Source organism: Lissotriton helveticus, chromosome 5_1, assembly GCF_964261635.1.
Source record: "Lissotriton helveticus chromosome 5_1, aLisHel1.1, whole genome shotgun sequence".
In the NCBI taxonomy this organism is placed as follows: Eukaryota; Metazoa; Chordata; class Amphibia; order Caudata; family Salamandridae; genus Lissotriton; species Lissotriton helveticus.
Genome location: NC_136065.1, coordinates 262,897,015 through 262,921,226, shown reverse-complemented (window position 1 = coordinate 262,921,226; position 24,212 = coordinate 262,897,015).

Below are 24,212 nucleotides of genomic sequence, written 5' to 3'. Positions count from 1 at the left end.
AGTATTTGTTATTAAACTAAAACATTTACAGTAGTGCCACAAGTTAGACAGAAAAAAGACGTTAGAAAATTCAAATATTTATTTCAAATTAAAAAAATGAATCAAAATATATTTATTAAATCACATTTATTTTTTTACAAATATTCTATTTTTTTTACATGCCAAACCATTTTTTTCACATAAAAAAACATTTTCCCATGCTTTTGCATTGATTCCAATATTGTAAAATGTCCTTTTTAGGTCGAGCCTAGAGGCAGCACGCATGCGTTGCTCACTCTACGAGTCTGCTGGAGTAGAGTATGGGAGAGAAGCCAGCGTCCACTCTCCACCCATATTTTTCATTGGCTTGTCATTGTCTTTCATAAATGCTGCCTTCGGATTCATTAATAGGCTTGTTAGTCCCTCCTTAGTACGGCTTTGTCTTAATTTGTAACCTCCCTTGGCCACTGGCCCCTTTACTTCGGTTGTTACACTAGACCTGTTATTTAGTCTGTAAGCACTATTCACTTGATTGAGTTTCTCCTACTACAGGCTGGACACGCGCTACTTCAGCTGAACCCGCTTGTGTCTTTTTTAAGCAGCACGGCCGCCCCGTAACACGGGCATCCTCTTTCAATCACTTAAACCCAGCATTATCTTGTGTCTGTTTCAACCCCCCAATTAAAATGGATTTTTAAATGATTTGCGAAGTCATGTGAATTCCAGGTAGCACATAATCGTGTGCTAATGGGCGGAAGCTGACAACAGCACATCTGTGTTACATGTTATCTGCACTAAAGTCAACTGACAGGGTTGTTTTCAAAAGCCTGTTTTATTAACACCACCACCAATACCACCACCACCACCACCAGCACCAACACCTCCAACATCGAACAAATACTGCCACCAATCCAATACCAACACCACCAATATCACCAATGTCACCACCACCACCAATACCACCTCCACAAATACCACCACTACCAATACCCCCACCACCATTAATACCAATACCACCACCACCAATACCACCACCAATAACCCCACCACCAAAAATACCAATACCACCACCACCAATACCACCACTTTTACCATCACCAATATCATCACCATCAATACCACCACCACCAAAACCATCACCACTACCAATACCACCACCACAACCACCAATCCCAATACCACCACCACCAATACCACCACAAATATCACCACCACCAATATCACCATCAATACCACGACCACTACCACCATCAATATCACCACCACCAATAGCAACACCTCCACCACCACCACCAATTCCACTAATACCACCAATACCACCACCACCTAAACTAATACCACCACCACCATTACCACCACCACCATTACCACCACCACCACCATTACCACCACCACCACCAATACCAGGACCACTACCACTAATACCAACACCGCCACCACTAATACCACCACCACCACCAATACCACCAATGCCAATACCACTACCACCAATACCATAGGATGTGCTTGTGATTCCTGTGCCCTGTTGTGCTTGGTTACCACTGTACCACCGTTGTCTTCTCTCCCGTGTGGGTTGTGGACCTTCATTTTTAAAGGTTGACCCTGGCTCTGCATTAGCGGAACTCGCTCAATGCAGCAACAGCCTGGTGGGACTTGTTGTCCCAGGGTGCACCGCCTTCCACTAATCCGCCACAACTGCTGCTAGGAGAGGCGCGGCCATCGCGCTTTAAAGCGCTGCCTTGCCCCACGCAGCGCAGGATGTGCTTGTGATTCCTGTGTCTTGTTGTGCTTGGTTACCACTGTGCCACCGTTGTGTTCTCTCCCGTGTGGGTTGCAGACCTTCATTTTGTAAATCTTGACCCCGGCTCTGCATTAGCGGGACTCTCAACCCAGCAACACCCTGGTGGGACTTGTTGTCCCAGGGTGCACTGCCTTCCACTAATCCTCCACAGCTGCTGCTAGGGGAGGCGTGGCCATCACACTTTAAAGCGCTGCCTTGGCCCACGCAGCGCGTGATGTGCTTGTGATTCCTGTGCCCTTTTGTGCTTGGTTACCACTGTGCCACTGTTGTGTTCTCTCTCGTGTGGGTTGCGGACCTTCATTTTGTAAAGTTTGACCCTGGCTCTGCATTAGTGGGACTCTCTCGATGCAGCAACACCCTGGTGGGACTCGTTGTCCCAGGGTGCACCACCTTCCACTGATCCGCCACAGCTGCTGCTAGGGGAGGCGTGGCCATCGCTCTTTAAAGTGCTGCCTTGCCCCACGCAGCGCGGGATGTGCTTGTGATTCCTGTGCCCTGTTGTACTTGGTTACCTCTGTGCCACCGTTGTGTTCTCTCCCGTGTGGGTTGCGGACCCTCATTTTGTAAAGCTTGAACCGGCTCTGCATTAGCGGGACTCTCTCAATGCAGCAACACCCTGATGGCACTTGTTGTCCCAGGGTGCACCGCCTTATACTAATCCGCCACAACTGCTGCCAGGGGAGTCGTGGCCATCGCGCTTTAAAGCGCTGCCTTGCCTGACGCAGCGCAGGATGTGCTTGTGATTCCTGTGCCCTTTTGTGCTTGGTTACCACTGTGCCACCGTTGTGTTCTCTCTCGTGTGGGTTGCGGACCTTCATTTTGTAAAGTTCGACCCTGGCTCTGCATTAGTGGGACTCTCTCGATGCAGCAACACCCTGGTGGGACTCGCTGTCCCAGGGTGCACCACCTTCCACTGATCCGCCACAGCTGCTGCTAGGGGAGGCATGGCCATCGCTCTTTAAAGCGCTGCCTTTCCCCACGCAGCGCGGGATGTGCTTGTGATTCCTGTGCCCTGTTGTGCTTGGTTACCACTATGCCACCGTTGTGTTCTCTCCCGTGTGGGTTGCGGACCCTCATTTTGTAAAGCTTGACCCGGCTCTGCATTAGCGGGACTCTCTCAATGCAGCAACACCCTGGTGGGACTCGTTGTCCCAGGGGGCACGGCTTTCCACTAATCCGCCACAGCTGCTGCTAGGGGAGGCATGGCCATCACGCTTTAAAGCGCTGCCTTGCCCCACGCAGCACGGGATGTGCTTGTGATTCCTATGCCCTGTTGTGCTTGGTTACCACTGTGCCACAGTTGTGTTCTCTCCAGTGTGGGTTGCGGACCTTCATTTTGTAAAGCTTGACCCCGGCTCTGCATTAGCGGGACTCTCTTTTTGCAGCAACACCCTGGTGGGACTCGTCGTCCAAGGGTGCACCGCCTTCCACTAAGCCACCACAGCTGCTGCTAGGGGAAGCATGGCCATCACGCTTTAAAGCGTTGCCTTGCCCCACGCAATGCGGGACGTGCACGGGCGACGACAGGGAGAAACCCGGGCCAAGGGCGGGCTCGTCTGAGCCCGTCAAAGACTGGAAAAGGCTGGGCTGGGCCACCCATTAATGTCTGAACTGTAAGTCTCGGTCGTATGAAATAGAAATAGAGTTTTAGTGTGAATATTGGCTGTCAGGGACTGATAATATGAGCAAACGTAAGACAGGTGTGGGCATGGGGTTTTGGGTACACTTGACTCTTTTCTTTCCAGGGCAGAATCAGCGTTAATGCACAAGATCCAATTAACCGAGCGTAGGTTATCGCTAGAACCACAAACATCTCTTGGTACCCTTAGCACTAATGCATTTTCTTCCCAGAGCCTGCTAAACCACAATGATACCACACTGCATTCCAGCCAGCTTCCCACAACGCAATCAGATTTAGCTTTACTTACTCTATCCAGCCTGGTTTGTTCTCCCAGTATCTCTATGGTTACTACCAGGGGCCAGACGTCCAGTCAGGCTACAGGCAGCGAACCGCCCCTAAAAAAAAAAAGGAAAGCTCGTGGGCGACAGAAGTTCAACCTCTTGCCTTCCAGAACAGCCAAACGTAAGGTAGCTGCAAAAGAAAATAAAGGTAGCCAGCAATCCAAAAAAACGTCAACCAATATATGCCCTCCCACTTGTACTACTGATCCACTTCTCCCGCCTAATGTGGATGAGTTCTGTACACGACTACGAAAGGAAACTTTCGGTCTTGATCGATCCTTTACTTAAGAAGTTGACCTCGATTGAAGAAAGACTTAATAAAATAGAGCAGGGTATTTTTAGCAGCCCGTCAACTAACTCTAATGGGCAGAGGGTGGCGGGATTGTATCACAACTGGCAAGGGGAGTTGAAACAGTGCTAAGGGGTTCCCTAGAAAATGTATGCTGTTCCTCACCTCCAATAGTGATAACCCCGGAGGTAATCCAACCTACTAATTTACCCCAAGGAGGTGCGTCCTTGCCCCCGACATTACAGCATGGGAAGAGTGGTATTTGTACACGGTCCTCCCAGCTTCATGCTGTTAGTACTCAGGATTCCCATACTTTTTTACACCTCCCCCCAAAAGCTACACCACACACAGTTGTTTTGGCTAATGTTCCAGTGCTCTCTCCTAATGTACGAGAGCACTGGTCAACGTTAAGAAACAAGAACCTATATTTGCTGAGGAATAGGACTGGCATAAAAGATCATCTTTTTTCTTAATTTAAAATGGTTCCCGGAGTACCCTGGGTCGGAAAATCACACAAGTCTCTATCCGGTGACTGTGTGGTCCTAAGTTTTAGGTCGCCAAGCCTGGTCCAGCATATATTGGAGAGGGCCGGGAACTGCTTCACTAAGGTGGATGATATTAGTATTTTTCCCTTGGGTTTCTTCTATCAACTGAACAGCGTTTTTAGGTGCCGTGAGAGTAGGGGTGCATCCCAAGTTCATGGCCAATATAATTATCCGGTCACCACAAGTAATGGTTTTGAAATCTTCACCTCTTTGGAAGACATAGGTTGACTTGGAACATCGGCTTGTCCCTTTTTTATTAGAACCCAAGGCCTTAAGGGCGAGTGAGGGCCCGACTTAGGATTGCTTATTTCTGATCCTATTGGACCGTCTAAACTTGGGGCGTCTCAAAGTAGAAGGCTGTACACGACTGTAGTTCAGATATTTCTTGAGGTGCATGTTGAACAGAGGTGGAAATGAGCTCTGGGGTGGGAGAGAAAGGCCTAACTAAAATCCTACTTGTAAGAACTTCTATACCATCTAGCACTTCTAGTTTGGTAGCTTTGGATAACAATTACGTATCTAACCCCCTAGCAAATAATAACAATACAATCCAAGGGATCCAAACTCATACATGCCTATAGTTTCCTGGAATATAGCGGGATTATCCTCCAAAACCACCTCAGCAAAACGGTCAGCCTATATTGACAACCATGATGTTTGGGTATTTCAGGAAACATGGTCCATGGTCCAAATCTATCATCCTGGATTTTTAAACTACTCAAAAGCTGCACTGGGGGGACCAAAAGGTAGACCCATAGGTGGATTTACCTGCTGGGTCAGACAGCAAGTGGGTTGTATGGAGGAGGAAGTATATATTGATAGTCCGGACATCATGGCCATACGGCTTCGGAGGGCGCATGCACCTATTGTTCTGATTATTAATGTCTATGCAAGAGGGATGCTGGGTGGCAGGGGATCCAACGTGGTTACCCTCCTCGATAGCTTCTTAGAAAGTCTACAGGCAAGTTGTTACTTGATAATAGCAGGCAATTTTAATTGCTCTTTTGAGCCATTGGATTATGACGATGGTAACCTTAGCACAGAGGAGGATGTACAGTGGAAAATTCAGCAATTGAATCTACGCCCCATTAAAAGATGGACTGAGGCCGCATTACAGTTAAAAGGGCTGTGTCTGGAAAGGGGACTGAGGGCAGTTAACGAGAGGCCGCAGTCGGACAGAAAGGGCGCACATACCTTTGATAATGGCTTGAGAAGCAGCCATATAGATTATATACTTCTTAAAATAAAATTCTGGACATCCCTTTTGGACATGCTGGTCCAGGAGCGGATTGAAAATGATCACAACCTGCTGGTACTACTACTGCAGGCACCAGGTTTATATAATTTTAATAATAGGGCTGTTGAGTATGTCACATTGACAAATGACAAGTGGAGAGGCAGATGGGCTAGGATTATGGATAATGAAGGTGATCTGGAACAGATGAATAACTAGTATCCTTAATTGTGATTCCCAGGAGGACATTAATTCTATTGTCCTCCAGGATCACAATGATTTGTTTAAGAAACTAAAAATCCTTTTTATTAAAACTAATAAACCTAGGAAATACTCCTGCGTAAAGGCAGCTTCCTGGTATAATAAATCTTGTAGAGAGGCCTGTAAGTTATTATCTAGGCCCATTAGATCAAAAGTTATGGGTGATATCAAAAAGGCAAGGGTCGCGTATAAGACAACTCAACTACAAACAAAGAAGAACTGGGATGAGACCCGTTGGCAAGATCTGCTTGCAGCCAGTAAAGCGAAAAACGTGGTCCAATTTTGGCAGCTTGTAAAATGGGGTAGTGGCGAATTAATTCAGGGACCAATAAATCATGTTGCTCCCGAAATGTGGGTTTCATACTATGAGGCACAGTTTACTGCCACTAATTGTAGTGATGATCTACTCCAATGGCCTACTCCAACCACTACTCTATGATTTACCAGTCTTGAGGTTGAATATGTATTACGATCAATCCCGAGAGGTAGGGCCTAAGTCCGGACTGTATACCGGCAGACATGTTTGTGTATGACAAAGAAAATTGGGTAACCTACTGTCAGGGGGTCACTGACACGGACGAGCGAGGTGCGGACATTAATCCATGTTCGTTTCCGCCCCGTCCGCAGGACCCTGTCGGCCCCTTTAACGTTTCTTGGGTAACGTCACCACACTTACCCTCGGCTGCAACGTCATCTCTTGGGAGCCAATCAGCGGAGCCGACGTCACCACCATCTGACCAATTGGGAGCGTCGAGGGCGGATAAGGAAGCTGGTTCTTTCCTGGTGAGCGCAAACGCCGCGAACGGAGCTGAAGCCGGAGAGGAGAGATTTTCAGTGACCAACGGAGTGCCTGACGCCGCTGTGGACGACGACCCGGTCCTGCCTGCCGACAAGCCAGGAGGCCACCGATACCACGCGCCGCCCTGCCACGCTTCTGGAGAAGTGTGGCTGGACAAGGTACGGGGCCGCTTAAGGGGTCTGTTCTCTTCACGGGGTGGGACGGGTTAGGGGTGGGTGAGGGAGGTCACGGGGCTGTTTTTTCGTTGGTCTTCCTTACCACCTCTTCCTTCACGGCTACTTTGCGCTTTGCTTGTTGGTGGTTGTTGGAACCCCGGTGATCCCCTCACGTCCCCCCACCCCTCCTCCTTCTACATTGATTCCCCAAAAACCCCACACTAAAACAGGGTGTTCTTTTCCTTTTCTTTGAGCCAACCCTTCGGAGAAGTATCCGGAATTCCCGAACCGGCTGTTGTCATCAGAAGCCTCTTCAGGATCCCCAACCCGAGCCAAGAATGGAACTTAGTGTGGAGCTCATTCCTTTCTGTGCAATTGTTTCGCTTATGTTTTGACACCCTTGCTTTCACAAAAATAAAACAAAAGACGCCACTAAAGACTGTAGTCTGATTCTTAGGTCCCTACCCCAGTCAGAATCTCACACCTACATAAAGATACTTGCAAATGCTATAGTCAGTGGTGCTCCTATACCTGACACATGACCAGGTCTTCAAATCCTACCTATATATAAAAAGGGAGATCGTTCACTACCAGGCAACTATAGGCCAATAAGCCTTATAGATTCTATTTCGAAGATTGTTGCCAGGCTAGTTTTAGGTAGAACTCAGGCCTGGATAGAAGAGACAGATATTCTGACAACTGAAAGCGGGGTTTCGACCACATACCAGTATCATAGATCAGGTCTTTAGGTTTGTGCTCATCTATTGGCGGGTAGTTATCATTGGAGGGGGCTCAATCTACGCTGCTTTTATTGACCTTAAATCCGCATTTGATTTAGTCCCTCGTACCAAAATGTGGAGAGCTTTTGTGGATATGGGGATGCCATCGGAACTGTTGGCCATTTTAGTAAAACTGCATGATCCAAATTATGCACAGGTTAACTGGGAATGCAGGGGAATATTACAGATAGGTTCCATGTTTCTAAGGGGGTTCGACAAGGGTGTGTTTTGGCACCCACCCTGTTTTCTTTATTCATCAACAGGGTTGTTCTGTACTTTTCCACTCACCCTACAGATGCTCCAACATTAGCTGGCATGAAGATACTCCTGCTCATGTTTGCGGAGGATACCTTGATAATATCGAAAACTCAAAAGGGTTTGCAGGCTGCTTTGTCACGCTTCGAGGTGTTTTGCCGCGACCATGAGCTAGTCGTAAATGTGGACAAAATGTATGGTGCTCCACAAACATAAAGCTATAACAGGGAGAGTGTATATGAACAACGTCCCCCTGGAACAGACCGACGTATTTACATACCTGGGGATAACACTAGGTAGGAAATTAAATTGGGAGCCCCAGATTGATATGCTGGCCCTTAAACATGTACAATTAGCTGGTGCATTCATAAAATAGCAAAGGCTCTCACAGACCAAGCCTATTGCCCCTGTCCTAAAGACCTACAAGTCGAAAATCAGTACATCAATATTATACAGTGCTGAACTTTAGGGCTTCGAGGACTTCTCATCCTTGGCACTAGCCCAAAATAAATTTGTGAGAGCACTAATAGGCCTCCCACAATCTACACCACTCACGCCCCTATATCTAGATTTGGGTTGCCATAGTATAGAGGACTTAACCCGTTTTAGAACCATAGCATTCTGGAGAAGGCTTTGGACTACTCCTGAGCTTTCTCTGTATGCCAAAGCTCTCTCTGAAGTAAGGGCATTGGGTTGATTACGTAAGATGTCTTGGTTAAATAACATAAAAATTACCTTGATTAATATGGGGATGAGCATTTCGTGAGAGGACCCAGCTGGCAACTTATTCCCATTGAAAAAGAATTTTACAGCAGCATACTGGAATACGGTTAAAACCAAGCGTTTTACATCCTTCACGAGGTCCACCCTGGTAAGAGAATATTTGGAGTGCAAACATGAGAGCAAGTTGGAAACCTATTGAGACCTCATCACCAGACGAAATGATAGGAAGTTGTATCACCAGTTCAGGGTGGGTTCACTTCTTATAAAGCACTCACTAGTAGATGGCACCCCCCCCCCCCAACGGATAACAAATGTTTTTCATGTCCCGCCCAAACTGAGACATTAGCACACATTTTGTTTGTTTGCTCAGCCTATAAGTCACCTAGGAACAAATGGCTTAAACCTATTTGTGTGAACCTGGGCACAAGATTAGCTATGGAGGCACTAAGGATTTTAAAGACAAATACTCAGGAATCCATTGTGTTTGCAGTGGCAACATTTTTGAGCTGGATGTGGGCCAATCGAGCTAATAAGATGAGGGTCTATTAATTCTGCCAGACTTTCTGCATGAGGCTTTAGATATTATGGTCTGGTGTCATCGTCCCATCATTTGTTTAGGTTTTGGTAACTGTTACCCAGGAAATTACTCTGTGCCCTAGCTGAAATACAGGCCCGATAGTATTGGCAAAAAATAGGAAGCATCTGTTTGTTATTCAATTCTTGTTTTTTAGTATTATATGTAATATATATATATATTTCAACCAAAATTTTAATCATGTTTTAACACTATGTGTTTTGGATTTATCGTATTCATCCTTTTAATAATATATGTTTATATTATAGCGGTTTTAAAAAAAAAAGTTTAGAAGTTCGTGGAAATATTAGAATATTTTTGTATTACAAATTTTCCATGTCATTTTTAATTGTAGATGTATTCTGTCTTTTAAGATTGCGACAATCGAAATAAAGACTATATTGAATTGAATACCAATACCACCACCACCAATACCACCACCGCCAATACCACCACCATTACCACCACCACCTCAGCAGCTCTCGCTCACTAGTAATAGCAGGACACTGTACGAGGCCAAAGCTGCAGCCCGAGACCATCCCTCCCTCCCTCCATACCTGCCATAAAGCACAGCCCGCCCTGCACCAGGAGGTGAAGCCAGGGCCCTACTACAGCTGGAGTGTTTTTAATTAGGCGAAAGATAGCAATTACATTACACAATGCCACACTGCACACTCAAATCACGGCGAGGGCAGGAAATAGCCTCCCCTCCCGCTCTTACTCCTGAGCCGTGACAGTGCAATCACAGAGCGAAAGGTGTTGGAACGATTTGTTAGTGTTTATAGCTCAGATAATATGTAACGCTCACTTCACACTTTGTGTCTGTGTAATTTACAACACTTACACATAATCCTTACTGCACTATTTATCACTATTTTGAAGACGTCGCATGCCGTTCTCTTCCTCTGATATTTACAATCTAACAAGCGGTCGAGAAGGCCCTTCATTGCAATGCAATAGGTCTCGCATCTGTGAAAGTTTAATCTATTAGTATTGTAAATGACAATGCCTTTTATTTATGTTTTAAAACCCAAAACATAAATAAAAGGCATTGTCATTTACAAAGCCAATAGCTCAAATTCGCGTGAATGCAAGATATATTGCATTGCAAATACTTGTTCTATTCAGCAGCCAGGCCTTACATACATGGTTGAACGATTTAAAATACATATTTCTAGTACATTGCTTGTTATCTTTACCGTAAGGGAGAGCCGGGGAGGAACTTAGTATGTAGGTGCTTTAAAAATGTATGTTATGTATGTTTTAACCACAAAATTCATTCCCATACAGGTTGCAACAGTTTTCCCTCATCGCAGTGGTCGATTTAAACGCAAAATAGGTTTAAAATGTCATTAATTCATTGAATAGGTTTTTAAAACATTTTTGAATCTAAAACATTTTATTTTTTGTATGAGACAAGTTTTTGAACGAGTTGGGTGTAAAAATGGCACAAAGAGTACATTGCTAATAGGGAAAGATGTAATTTCTCATTAACAAGAGCAAAACAAACGGTTTCATTTTTCTTTTATAAATCCTACTGTATTTTTGATTTTTAAGCATGCATTTAAAAAAAAATAAGATGTTCAGTTCGAGTTGATGATTTTGCAGTGCATATTTGACCATGGCTCTATTTTTGGATTCTCCCAGAGCCTAGGGACGGTGGTGAGCCCACTTCTGCTAGTGATCAGTTGTTCAGCCATTCACTTTAGTATGGCGACGGTATCAAGGAGGTCATGGTGGGTGGGCTGACTCGTTACCCTATGCTGTGGTGAGTGGAAGGAAAATGTGAATGGCTGAATAATTGAGCAGCGCCTTTAGTGGATTCAGCTACGCTGGTTAGACTTATCTTGTGACTGGTACAATAACTGATAAATGACTGAAGTGTGCACACCCTTTTGCACAATGTTATATGCTGTGCTGGCTGAAAGTAGAATGTGAATGACACAGAAACGGATCAGTGCCTGACATAGGTTGTGGTGGGTAGAAGCAGAGAGGCAAATGGCTAACTTCATTGACAGTCACCTGCATTCTTCTCTTTCACAAGGAGCACGTCTTGCTAAGAATTTTCTTTTCTCCAGGCACCGGAGACAAATGTAACATGATGCTCTTGTCTTATTATGTGCATTGTAACATCAACACATTTTGTTTCTCATCTTTTTCTTTTAGCTCGGTTAAAGACATTTTTGACAGCGTTGGCTCGTTGGAAAGGTTTTTGGCAGCATTTGATTCTTGGAGAAGTTCATTGTGTCAGATAAGTACAAATTTGAGAATGTTGTGATCACGTTTTACTACACTTTCACAGCAATACATTGTTTCTTTTTTAGCACCCCCTCCCCATAGCTATTATTTCTACAAATATCTCTGCAGTCAACCTAGGCCAGAACGTCTTAGTTATCAAACAGATGGCATCTTATTGGATGACTGCTTTTTCTAACTCAAATAATGGAAGAGAGCTCTGAGGCAGGGTCTGGTACTGGGACCGCATCAGAGTGAGAGGGTCATGGAGCAGGATCTGGGAGTCTGAGTTTCTTCAGATGACGACTCATCTGCCAAGGATTCAGGGGAACATGGCCCTGTTAATCGTTATGTCCCTTTTCAAGCACTAACTGTGCATCAAAGAGCTAGAGACAGTGTAGACCAGTGTAGAGTGCAGGCAGATATGGCACAGATCACAGACAGAGTACTCACTTGGCAGACTCCTACTTTATTTCAGCCAGTAATTCCCCCAGTCACCGTAGATGGTGGATGTAAGGTCAATACACAAAATGTTGTGCCTATTGACTACTACATCTTTTTTTAGATGCCGACTTCATTGAGGAAATTGTGTAGCAAACATTTGTATGCTGAACAGTTTCCGAGGGAGCATGGAGGCGCTCTGTCGCCTCACTCTAGGGCACATGTATGGACTCCCACTTCACATGAGGAGCTGACAAAATTTCTGGTCCTAACACCAATTATGGGAATAGTCCACATACCATCCGTGCACTACTACTGGTTTACACGTGTTATTTGGGTAACACCATGTTTTGTATTGGGCATGTTCAGAGACAGGTTTTTTATTTTGCAATGTGTGTTGCATTTCAATGACAATTCTGCTATTTTGTCCCGGGACCACCCAGAGTTCGGCAGTTAAGTCGAAATTTTGCCTTTCGTTGAATATTTGTCTGCCAAGTTGCCAGCAATTTATAGTTCTGGAAAGATTATAGCAAATGATGAGTCCTTGATATTGTATAAAGGGCGACTGCAGTTCAGGCAGTACATACCTAATATAAAGGCTCATTAGGGCATCAAGCTGTACATGTGCGAGAGCTCTATTGGCTACGTGTTCAGCCTGAGAGTATGCAGGTTGTCCTTCCACATTAGTGAGACGATTACATGGGAGCTTGCCTAATCTCTTTCATAAAGTTCTTAACCTTTATGTACATAACTTCTGTACAGTAGTCCATCTTTTTAGTGAACTGTACAAAACTGGCACTGTGTCCATTAGAAAGCAGCGCAAAGGATTACCTCAGGAGTTTGTTGGCAAGACTCTCCAAAAAAGACAGAGCAATGCGTTGCATTGCAATGAACTGCTAGATGTCAAGTTCTTAAACAGGTGGGAAGTACATGTGCTCACTACACTTTGCACTGAGAACACCTCCCTTGTCACCATTTGAGGACAGTTGGCAGAAATCCACAAGCCCACCTGTATGCTTGATTACAACAAGTACATGATAGAGTGGGTAAAAATGCCCAAGTTCTTCAACCATATAGAGAGTTGTAAAACTCGCACATGGTATAAGAAATCGGCTACTGACTGGATTCAGTTGGCAACATACAATGCGTATGTTGTCTATCTGTAGACCACCACAGGAAGACTGATGTGCTTCATTGACTTTGTATTGTCTGTTATTGAAATCCTTACTGTTGCAGAAGCAGTAGACTCTACTTCATCCGGTGTGGAGGACGTTGCAAGGCATCAGGGTCGGCACTTTGCTGACCGCATTCCTGCAGTAGAGCAAAAGAGTTGACAATATTGTAAAGCAGAGTTTGTGCTCGGCACGGAAATAGGTAGGAGAGTAGATATTATTGTCCCCAATACCCCTCTCAGCTTGGCCTGTGTTTGCTTACTTGCTTGATTTTGTACCACACAAAAGTGAATTTCTGGTAAACTGACTGATGTGGAACACATGGATTAGGAGTAACTGACTTCCCCAAATGACGGTTCAGGTGGGTACATAACCTTCCATGTGCCATTGTGTGAGTAGCTGTGTAGCCTTGGAAAGTAGTCTGTTTAATTTTGAAAGAAGAACCTAAGCTAAGATTTTTTTCTTTCTAAATGAGATTTGAACCACCATGTATTACTGACTCTAATGAAGAAGCACACGTTGGTCTTGCTTTTGACTGCTTGCCACGTTCATCTCCCATCAAAAATGTGGCAGAGGTTCTGTCCACCATATTACAAGTGCATTTCTTTGAGTGCACTGTACATAATGACCTACCGGACATGTGCCATGTTTTCACTGAGTACCCAGTCCACCAAACCCTAAGGCTCTTAGACTTTACAAAAGTGCTCTTTAGGAAATTTAGCATAGTCTGCCCTAGAATGGTTTGCCCCATTTTCAAATGTAGATTAAATGCCCCCAACTTACTTCCACACACTGGAAGGAGGTGGATTTAATGCATTAAGTGTGCTGAAGGTTTATGAAAGAAAAGTCTTTCTGAATCCAATCAGGCTTCCATTGTGAGGCTTTAGTAAAGATGCACCTGGTACTTGGCAATTTTAGGAATGCAGGTGAGATGGACATGAAAATGTAGTCCACCCATAACCTAGGTTTGTTTTCATGGAGATCTTATGTAGGTAAAGGCAGATGTTCATGCTTAAAGTGACTGTTCAACGCACTAGCCCAACCACAGCAGGCGGTATGTGTGTAGTCATGACTGTTGGCTGGCGTAATGTGTGGCTTTTGCCTGGTGGAATGTGTGGCTGTTGGCTGGCGGAATGTGTGGCTGTTGGCTGACGGAATGTGTGGCTGTTGGCTGACGGAATGTGTGGCTGTTTGCTGTCGGAATGTGTGGCTGTTGGCTGGCGGAATGTGTGAATGTTGGCTGGCAGAATGTGTGGCTGTAGGCTTGCAGAATGTGTGGCTGTTGGCTAGCAGAAGTGTGGGTACTGGCTGGGGGAATGTGTGTATTAGTTTGCAAGAGGTGTGTTCCTCTAATAAGCTGGCTCATAAGTAGTTGACTGACTGTATGGTTTGTATTTTAGTGGTATTCCATATGAGTGTGATGGGCCATTGAATGGTGGCAGTTTGTTGGTGTTGTGTGTGTCGGGTCCATGGCAGGTATTATTCATGGCTTTGGGTGACTATAGTAATAGGAGTGTGACTGGACCATATAATTGTTGGTGCATTGACATTGCTTAAGGTTCACTAACACAAGTGATCAGTTCAATACCTGGCCCTCACAGCATTATAAAACAAAGCAAAGCACCGCTACTTAGCGGGTCCGGGCTCCCGGGTTCCTCGCGTCACGTGACCATTTCGTGACGACGCCATCTTGGGAAGGCTGGTTCCTTCCTGCTGGGGGTTAGCGCGCTAGCGCTTGTTCCGCCAATCGCCTATTTAATGCTCGCTTCTGACGTAGCGGTCTAGCGTAGCGGTCGCGCCTTCGCTACGCCTGAGTCTCGCCAGAGTCCCGCCCGCCGCTCCGCCCGCCTCCGGGACGCTGAGTCTCGCCAGAGTCCTGCCCGTCTGCGCCCGTCAGCGTCCCGGAGGCGGGCGGAGCGGCGGGTGGGACTCTACCATCAGGGATGTGTCCCCCTGGGACCCCCGTTTTGCGCTATTCTTCTGGCGAACTTCGCATTTTCCATCCTCATGTTTCTGGCTGTCGCACTGTTTTTCCCGGTCGATATCATGGGAAATCCCGTTGCCCGGGTTGTGGCTGGTACCCGACCCGCTCGCTCACCTTACGGCCGAGCAATGACACCTTTAGGAGGGGCTTCGGATGCATGCTATTAAACACCAGGTCAGCATGCAAACATGCGCAGGATATCTATGAGCTTCTCGACACAGAGAAGCCACTATGCCTCATGCTTACTGAGACATGGTGGACCGACTCTTCTAATCCTGACGTCGCTATGGCAATCCCGTCTGATTATAACATCTTCAGAAAGGATAGAGCCAAGGGAAGGGGAGGTGGAGTGGCGTTAGTGGTCCGGAAAGGAACGCCTTGTGCGATCCTGCCAGCTATTGACATTCGAGGCTCCGAGACCCTAGCCTTTTCTATCACTCTATCGCCCCATCAATCTTTTAAGGGACTGCTCATATACAGGCCACCTGGTGCACCCGGCACCTTCTTTGAAGATCTGGATTTGGTGCTGATTGAGTTGGCCCTGAAAGCTGAACATTTTATCGTGGCTGGCGATCTCAACTTTCGGTTGGATGATCCATCCGATCCGGCTGCCACTAAACTCTCTGAGGCGCTAACCCCTTTGGGACTTATCCCTTACCTTCGGGAGCCTACGCATGAGAAGGGGCACACCCTTGACCAAGTTTTCTCGTCTGTCCCTCTTGAGGGTATAGAGGTTACTCCTGTCCTTTGGTCAGACCACTTCCTTGCCAAATTTGTGATCAAGGGCATAGGTAAGTCAGTGCCTACCCCGGCACATCAACAGGGTCGTGCCCACAGGGCATTCCATCGAGTAACCCCAGAGATGCTGGCGCAAGCAGTTGTGGCCCATCCATGCCTCTTTTCAGGCGATTTAGACAGGGATTTGCAGACCATGCAGGACTGGTTTTTGGACAGGCTAAACGATCTTGCCCCGGAAGTAACATCTCGCCCGACACCGAAACGGGTCTCCGCGCCTTGGTTTACCGCTGCACTGTCGGCTACGCGGCAGCAGTGCAAGGTAGCCGAAAGAGCTTGGCGGGCACAATATGACACTGTTGCCAAGCTGACCTATAAAACGGTGGTCAAGGCTTATCACCGGGACATTCGCCTGGAAAAAAAAGCGTATCTAGCCAGGAGAATTGATGCTGCTTCCAATTCTTGCAAGGAGATATTCTCCATCGTGAGAGAATTTACCTCACCTTGGTCGAACACCTCGGACCAAAAACCATCTGGTACCTGGGCTGCGGATCTTGCTGATTTCTTTACGAGCAAGATCCAACGCATCCAGGAGTCATTCCTAGTACCAATGTCTGTGGGCCAAACTGAATGTGACATCAACACACTGCCACAGGCTGGGCCTAGGGTGACGTTGAGTGTGTTTCCTCCAATCTCTGCTCCGGACTCCCTGGCTTTAATGGGCAAATTAAAATCGGGTTCTCCCCTTGACCCATGCCCGGCTAAATTTCTAGCGAAAGTCGCGGAGGTGATCAACCCGTTGGCTAATCCGCTTTTGAATCTTTCACTGAGGCTAGGTGTGGTCCCGCAAACCTGGAAGCAGGCGATGGTGATACCCTTGCTTAAAAAATCTGGCCTAGACCCGAAGGCCCCAGTTAATTATAGGCCCATCTCCCTGCTGCCGGCCCTCACGAAGATTCTGGAAAAGCACGTTCAAGGCGTGCTTTCCAATTTTCTGGAATCTAATGAGATCTTGCACGCCACCCAATCAGGCTTTCGTCCCCATCTTAGCACGGAGACTGCGCTCCTGGAGGTTTCGGAAACCATTAAAGGGGTTCTGGACTCTGGGGGCAAAGTCATGCTGGTAATGTTAGACCTGTCGGCGGCTTTCGACACCGTTCCCCATGATGGTCTTCTCGCAAGACTCCGCGAGATAGGCATACGGGGGACGGTGTTCGACTGGTTTTCTTCCTTTCTTGCCGGCCGCCGGCAGACGATCTGGGCCCCGCCTGATTCCGCCGTGATGCCGCCTCTGGGAGTTGGGGTCCCTCAGGGCTCTGTTTTGAGCCCGACCCTCTTTAACATCATTATGACCCCGTTGGCGGCACTGGTGGAGTCGCATGGTGCCCAGATCGTATCCTATGCGGATGACACCCAGCTCCTCTTCTCGTGTACGAGAGGAGGCAACTTTGATGGGGAGAGTATTCGGGATTGCCTTGGGGCTGTTTTCCATTGGTTCCATCTAAACAGCCTCAAGTGCAATTCCGACAAGTCCGAAGTACTGTTCTTTGGGTGTGACATCGAACCCGTCTGGCAGACTTGGTGGCCACGGGATATGTTCCCTCCATCCTGTTCCTCTCAGGTTGCAAAGAATCTAGGGGTGAAGCTGGATAACAGGTTAACCTTGAAATCTCAGATCCTAGGGGTGTCGGGCATGTGCTTTGGCATCCTTAGGATGCTGCGGAGGTTTCTTCCTCTGTTATCCGTGGAACATAGGACGCTGACAGTTCAGGCTCTGATTGGGTCCAGGTTGGATTATTCCAACATTCTCTACCTGGGCCTTCCAGAGTACTTGCTGCAGCGCCTTCAAGTGGTGCAGAACGCCGCGGCTAGGGCAATCTTCGGCCTTAGTAGGCGCTCTAGTGCCTCGGGCCTGCTGGTAACGTTACATTGGTTGCCCATCCGCAAGAGGATTGCCTTTAAGGCTCTGACCTTGGTCTATAAAGCTCTTCACAAGGGGGGAGCTAAGTACCTTCAAAAGAGACTGGTCTTTTATCATCCGACCAGATCTCTGAGGTCGGAATCCCTGCACCTTGCTGTCGTCCCTCGGGTAAAGAAAGCGCGCCTTGGTGGGCGCTCTTTTGGATTGCTGGCATCTCAGCTATGGAACTCTTTGCCGCTGGCCCTGCGGGGAGCCACTAGCTTGCTGGTTTTTAGGAAAGGCCTTAAAACGTGGCTTTTTACTCAGTAGCCGTTCTCTCTTGAATTCCTGGCTTACTGCTCTTTTAGTCTTTCTTCTGGTGTTATGTTATTGTGTTGCAGCCTCTTTGCCTTCTCCAATAAAAGCGCCGGGACACTCTTTTTGAGTAGCCGTGCGCTATAAAAATGAACTAATAACATAACATAACATAACATAACAATATTCTGCTACTGTTATGAATATTGACAGTTTGACCCTATTACTACTGGTAGTGCCAAAACCAACTATTATGAATTTTTGCTTAAGTTGTGGGTAGATTCAGAAGAAACATTTACATCCCTGCATATTTCTAAAAACTGAACAGCTAGGGGAGTCCAGGGTAGCATGTCTTGTGTGCATCCCACAAAGTTTTCTACATCCCCCTCCCAACCAATGTTCTGTAAACTACAACATTTGGCTCACGTTTCTGAGTTGGAAACCACAAATTTCCTACCACCCAGCACTTCAGTGGGTAGGCATAGTGGCCACGACAGGAATGGGTCCAAAACACAACATGGAAACACCCCATTTTTCCTTTGAAACCTGACCTTTTTTTTGCAATGTGGGTAGCTGCTGATTTTGGACAGTAGCTCAGAGATCACCTAGAGAAACGTAGCAAACCTGCACATTTTTGATAACTAGACACCTAGGGGAATCCAGGATGGGGTGATCTGCATGGTTATCACCCAAGTAATGTTACCCATGAGCCTTTTCAAACCCCACAATTTGGCCAAAAAAACCACATTTTCCTCACTTCTGTGACAGAAAGTTTTGGAATCTGTCTGGAGCCACAAATTTCCAGCCACCTTGAGTTCCCACATGTCTCCTGAAAAGAAAACTTCCTCATTTGTGTGGGCGAGTCAGTAGACCACCACAAAAAATGGCCTAGAGCACTAGGTTGAAAGATGAGCAATAGGTTTCTTATACACCGTACTCCTCAAACCTCCAACTTTCCCTAAAAATCACCCATTTTCCTTATATTGCTGTGAAAATATCTACGATCCAGTGTTACACCCCTTGATCCAATGAAAATACTGGCCAACTTGTGTGGCTGGTCTACAATTGGTCATAATGATCACCACAACAGATTCACAAAATGGATGTATGCTGGAACAACAAAAGCCTTAACAACAAAGGCTTTTACAACAGCAGCTGAATAACAACAATGCCTTAACACCTGCTTGTACTTCAACCCCAATACCACACCGGCACATAGGGAATCATAAGTACTGCTACAATGAATGTATTTATTGTAATACCTTGTGTTTTTAATATTGTCTTATGTGCTTTTAGTTTAGGATGGATCTGTTCAGAACTGCGATATCTAGGATAGGAATGTTAGATCTGATGCAAGATGAGTCCTGCATCTGCCATGGACCAACAACTTTCATTTGCAGAGTGATATGCATTATATTGTTTGACTAGTTCTACCTTGATGTGCCGCCTTTCTAGGCGGCAAAAAAAGCAAAGGTAAGCATGATTATATAATCCAAAACAGTGCTTTGAGGAGGCATACTGAAAATGACCGTCTTTTTTTGGCAACCTGTCTGCTAGGTGCATTAGTTGCCACATTAGTAGTAAACTGTTAGGTAGGCTTTGTGCTCAATTCTGTCCAGAATGTCACCTAGAAATGTTATCCTTTTCAGTGGCTGAAGGAAAGATTTGTGCTTGTTGAGAGCAACGCCTAAACAGTTGAAAAGTTATAAGTAAGCTATGTTCAACTCTTGGTTGTACAACAGGAGAAGCCTTTACAGCCAATAGTCAAGGTGTGGGAAGACCTGGTGACCTCCCTGCCTTAAATATGCGGCCACTTGGGGGAGGAATTTTGAAGATACAAGGAGCTGATTTTAGGCCAAAAGCGGATAACTCTGAACTGATAACAGCTGCCGACTACTTCAAATCTTAAGTATTTGCTGTACTTTAGGTGTATGGGGATATGAGAGTGGGTGTCTTGGAGATCTATTGATACCATGTAATCTCCATAAAACAGGAGCTGCAAAATGTCTTTAAGCGTCATTACGCAAAATTGGTTTATGAGGCATTTCTTTAATTTTCTCAGACTAAAGTTGGTCTTACTCTTTCTTTACAAGAAAAAAGCGGGAATAGAAACCTACATTACTCTGAGATAGAGGTACTATTATATAGCTCCTTTGTTTAGCAGTGTAACATCTTGGGATCTTTGTAGGTGGAGAATGAGGAGGTTTTTAGATTAACTCCAAGGTGCGGCCTGATATCAGGTGTAAGACCCAACAGTTTACCAATTAGCTAATGAACTGGAAAATTATTGCAATTTGACTTACACCAGCATTCGGGGACAGGTTTTCTGTGACCGGTGCGGTGCCTTTGTCTTCGGCCAGTGACATTCGTTTGAGGCACTCGCTTGATCCAAGGGGCTGGTTTAATAGGTGGCCGATTCTGTATTGTTGAGGGCAAGCTTGTTGATGGTGCCGATAAAGCTGGTATATATAGGATTAAAATCCTCCTCTGAAAGTGAACTCCCCTCTGCCTTATCCTCCTCGAAAGGGCGGACAGCTCTGTTGAAAAAGGCAAGAGACCCTGCAGTGTCAGTTTTAATCTACTTTAGAGCATTATCGGCATGCTCATTAAAGAGTACCTTTCCATCATGACAATTCCAAGATTTTACTTTGGACTTCGGGTCTGAAACATGTGGATTTTAATCATTCTTGCCTCCAGAGAACAGTTTCTCCTGCTAGTTGTCGAAATCCAGTGGATGATGCTTGCTTTCCCTCTTGAAGAATTTTCTATGCTTTTAACTTTTGTCTTCAGGTAAAAGGTCCAGGTAACTGTTTATATCTGACCACATATGCCTATCAAAGCACACAGGGATGACTAAGGAACTAGCTGCCTTGACTGGTTGCTGCTGTGACAGATAATCTATTGCCTATTTTGTTCACCTTCCTTCTCCGTCTGGTGGAGTGCTGCAGTAACATGTTACAGCAGTAAAGTGTATTTCATGCATATTTCATTAAAACCACTACATGTACCTAAAAAACAAGTTAAAATATATTTCCATGGTAATCTAATATAGCCATTAAAACATCTTAAATTAGACTAACTGCATAACAGTGAAAGTTATCAAACTGAACGGTTGAGCCATAGAGGCACACACAATAATAATTTAAGACAACTGATTAAAATAGAACCTCCAGTATAATAAGTCAAGGCCAGCTTCAAGTTAGAAACCCTTCCAACAAGGGAAAGTAAAAGTGTAAACATGTTGCCATAGATGATTTTTATGCAACTTTATGGTGGACTGAATAAAGTGCTTTTTTCCTGACAGGAGAATCTACGGAAATGACAGGTCTTTTTTGTAGGATACTACAGTGTCCGGCCAGGAAGCATAATTTATTAGAAAGGTAAAATATTGGCAAGTACCAAAGTGCACAAGTGCTGTGTGCCTGCTATCTCAAAGAGAACCCATTGATCTGACTACGAACACAAGACAGAGTTAGGTACTGCAGTTTCCCAGCTCCTTAGCAGCAAGGTTCAAGAATCTCATGGTCTTGCATTCCAGTAGCACTAAAGCTCTCCCCAATAGAGAAAAAAACAGCTGGACGACATGACCCGATTTGCAGAACTCTTGGAGATGGACATATGAGTCTTTGTCTGTGTTTTAAAAAAGGCCGGGCAAACGCACAGTAGATGGAGCAACGATTCCTTATTTTGGCCAAAGAGCTGGCATTCTGAAGTGGCCAAGTGCGGTTTCGCAGGGGGCATAAGATCTTTAAATGTGAATAAGCCCAGATGTATAAGCACGAGATAGTGTTTATTAGCCTCGGAAAAGTGCGCAGATACATATGGCTGGGATCTCCAAGGGGCGTTTGATGGCATGACCACCCACGCATGCCCTTGGCTTGCTACCCTAGCCATCAATAAATAACAAATGCTGGAAATTCACCAGTTTCATTTGTAATACATTTAAAAGTAGCATAGTCCAATGGGGGTGTGCCAAGCAGCGTCTAATCAGAGGGCTGCCATTGAGAACTGTAGCGCAGGAAATGTAGTTCTTTATATGGGCCTGCCTTTCTATATCCACCCAACACTGGTGTGTTGGCGAATTTTCTTCGGCTGCCCTCTTCCCTCAGCAGAATTGTACCAGGGCACACTACTTGGATGGGCCCTGGTGGAGCAGAACAACCTACAGCCTGTTTTGGGCTTGTGAGATACTGGGGAATTGCAAAGATTTTTTTTTAAAGACGCTAGATTGGAATATGTTTATGTCTGCAGCGTTGTTCCCTTTAAGCAATTCGAGCCGTAAGATATTGAAATGAATCAATAAAGGGTTCTGGCCCTTAATCACCAAGGATGGACCAATCTATAATCAATACAACACAAACGCTCCCAATACTGATAAGTATTTACCATCTCATTCCTAGTAATCACACGTGGCACTCAGTGATTGAGAAAATAAAATAAATATTTTCTTTTGAAGTGTTATATATCTTTATCAAAAGAAACTCGTTCATGTTATTTTCTTTTGAAGGGTTATATATCTATCAAAAGAAACTCGTTCATGTTATTACTTTCATGAACATTACAAAAAAAATTTGCACCACAAGACACAATACAATCATATAACAACAATTTTTGCACTTACAATTGAGACATTACAATACATGTAGTGATTCACAACATTTTTCAAATCTGAGCAAGCTCAAATTCCATCAAACACTGAAAAGAAGGAGAGCGATGAAAAGAACCCAAGGGAAAGGTTTGGAAGAAACACCACAGTTGTAGTTTGAAATACAACACTAACCCAGGGAAAAATATGGCCAAACAGTTAGGTATTCATGTCATAAAAAAATGAAATTCATTAGTTATTTATACACTTCTATGGACCCGATACTCAACATTTATCAAGATTACCCTTTTGAACACAAAATAAAGGTCAATGTCAAACTCATTTTTTATTTAAGGATTATCCTCAGGACATGGAAAATGAGCTATAAAAATAAAAAGTGCATGTTTTACCATCACTTCAACCTTGCAAGCACTCCCACATACCTCCGATATTTTTCGACAATTATAGCGCTTTACCTCCTGTGTTCTTAGTACTGGCACCTCTTGTGCCCCACCACGTTTTTGCCACTATGAGCGTCAATGCTAATGTCACTATTAGAAACCAAGGAAGTAAAAAAAAAAGCCTTTTAGTTTGAAAAGTTCCACTTCCACATGAACGAGTTTCATTTGAAAAAGATATAGAACACTTAAAAATAAAAATAAAATATTTATTAATTTATTTTCTCAATCACTATGAGTGCCACGTGTGATTGCTAGGAATGAGATGGTAAATACTTATCAGTAAGATATTGAAGGCATTTAATTTGACTCCAGGACCTGAAGGAGTTGAAGCGAAGTGCTGCATGGAGTGGACAGATCCTTTAGTGACCCAGGGCTGCTTACATCATCTTTGGGTGTCCTTTCAGACAGGCAGGTAAGTCACAAGGAGCTCTATATTTCTCCAGATGAGGTATGACAGACAAAACTGTGGAAGGATTTTTCGAGTTAGATACCCTCACTCAAAATAATATCAATTATGGAACTTGACAGACTTCCGGGAAGGCTACTTGAAGTCCTAAAGATGGCAGTTGGATTGTTTTACTGGAATAGGTAAGTCTAATCTCTGAAGCCCTTTCCAAGAACACGTGGAACCCACTAATGTCATCCAGATGTAAAATAGTTGATAGGGAGATATGCAACAGGCAGTCATCAACATCCAAGCCTACATCTCTGATATCAGGAAGAAAACAAGTTACGTACCTGTAACTGTAGTTCTCCAGTATTGGAAGCTTTCATAGATTCACATACCTGAATCATTTCTCAGTCGTCGAGACGGGAGTCTACGGTATATAAAAAGCAATGCTTAGCAGTATAGCTAACTGAAAAAAGGCCTAGGCCCATTTCTCTTTTGCAACCCATAACCTTTGGTATGTAAAAAAAGTACCAAACTGTTCCCTTATCCAATCAGAGCTCCTCACCCTCTAGAACACTCCTGAGAGAACCTTTTGCCCCTCAGATTTTCGCGCACTTGTGCTGTAATACTTTTTGTG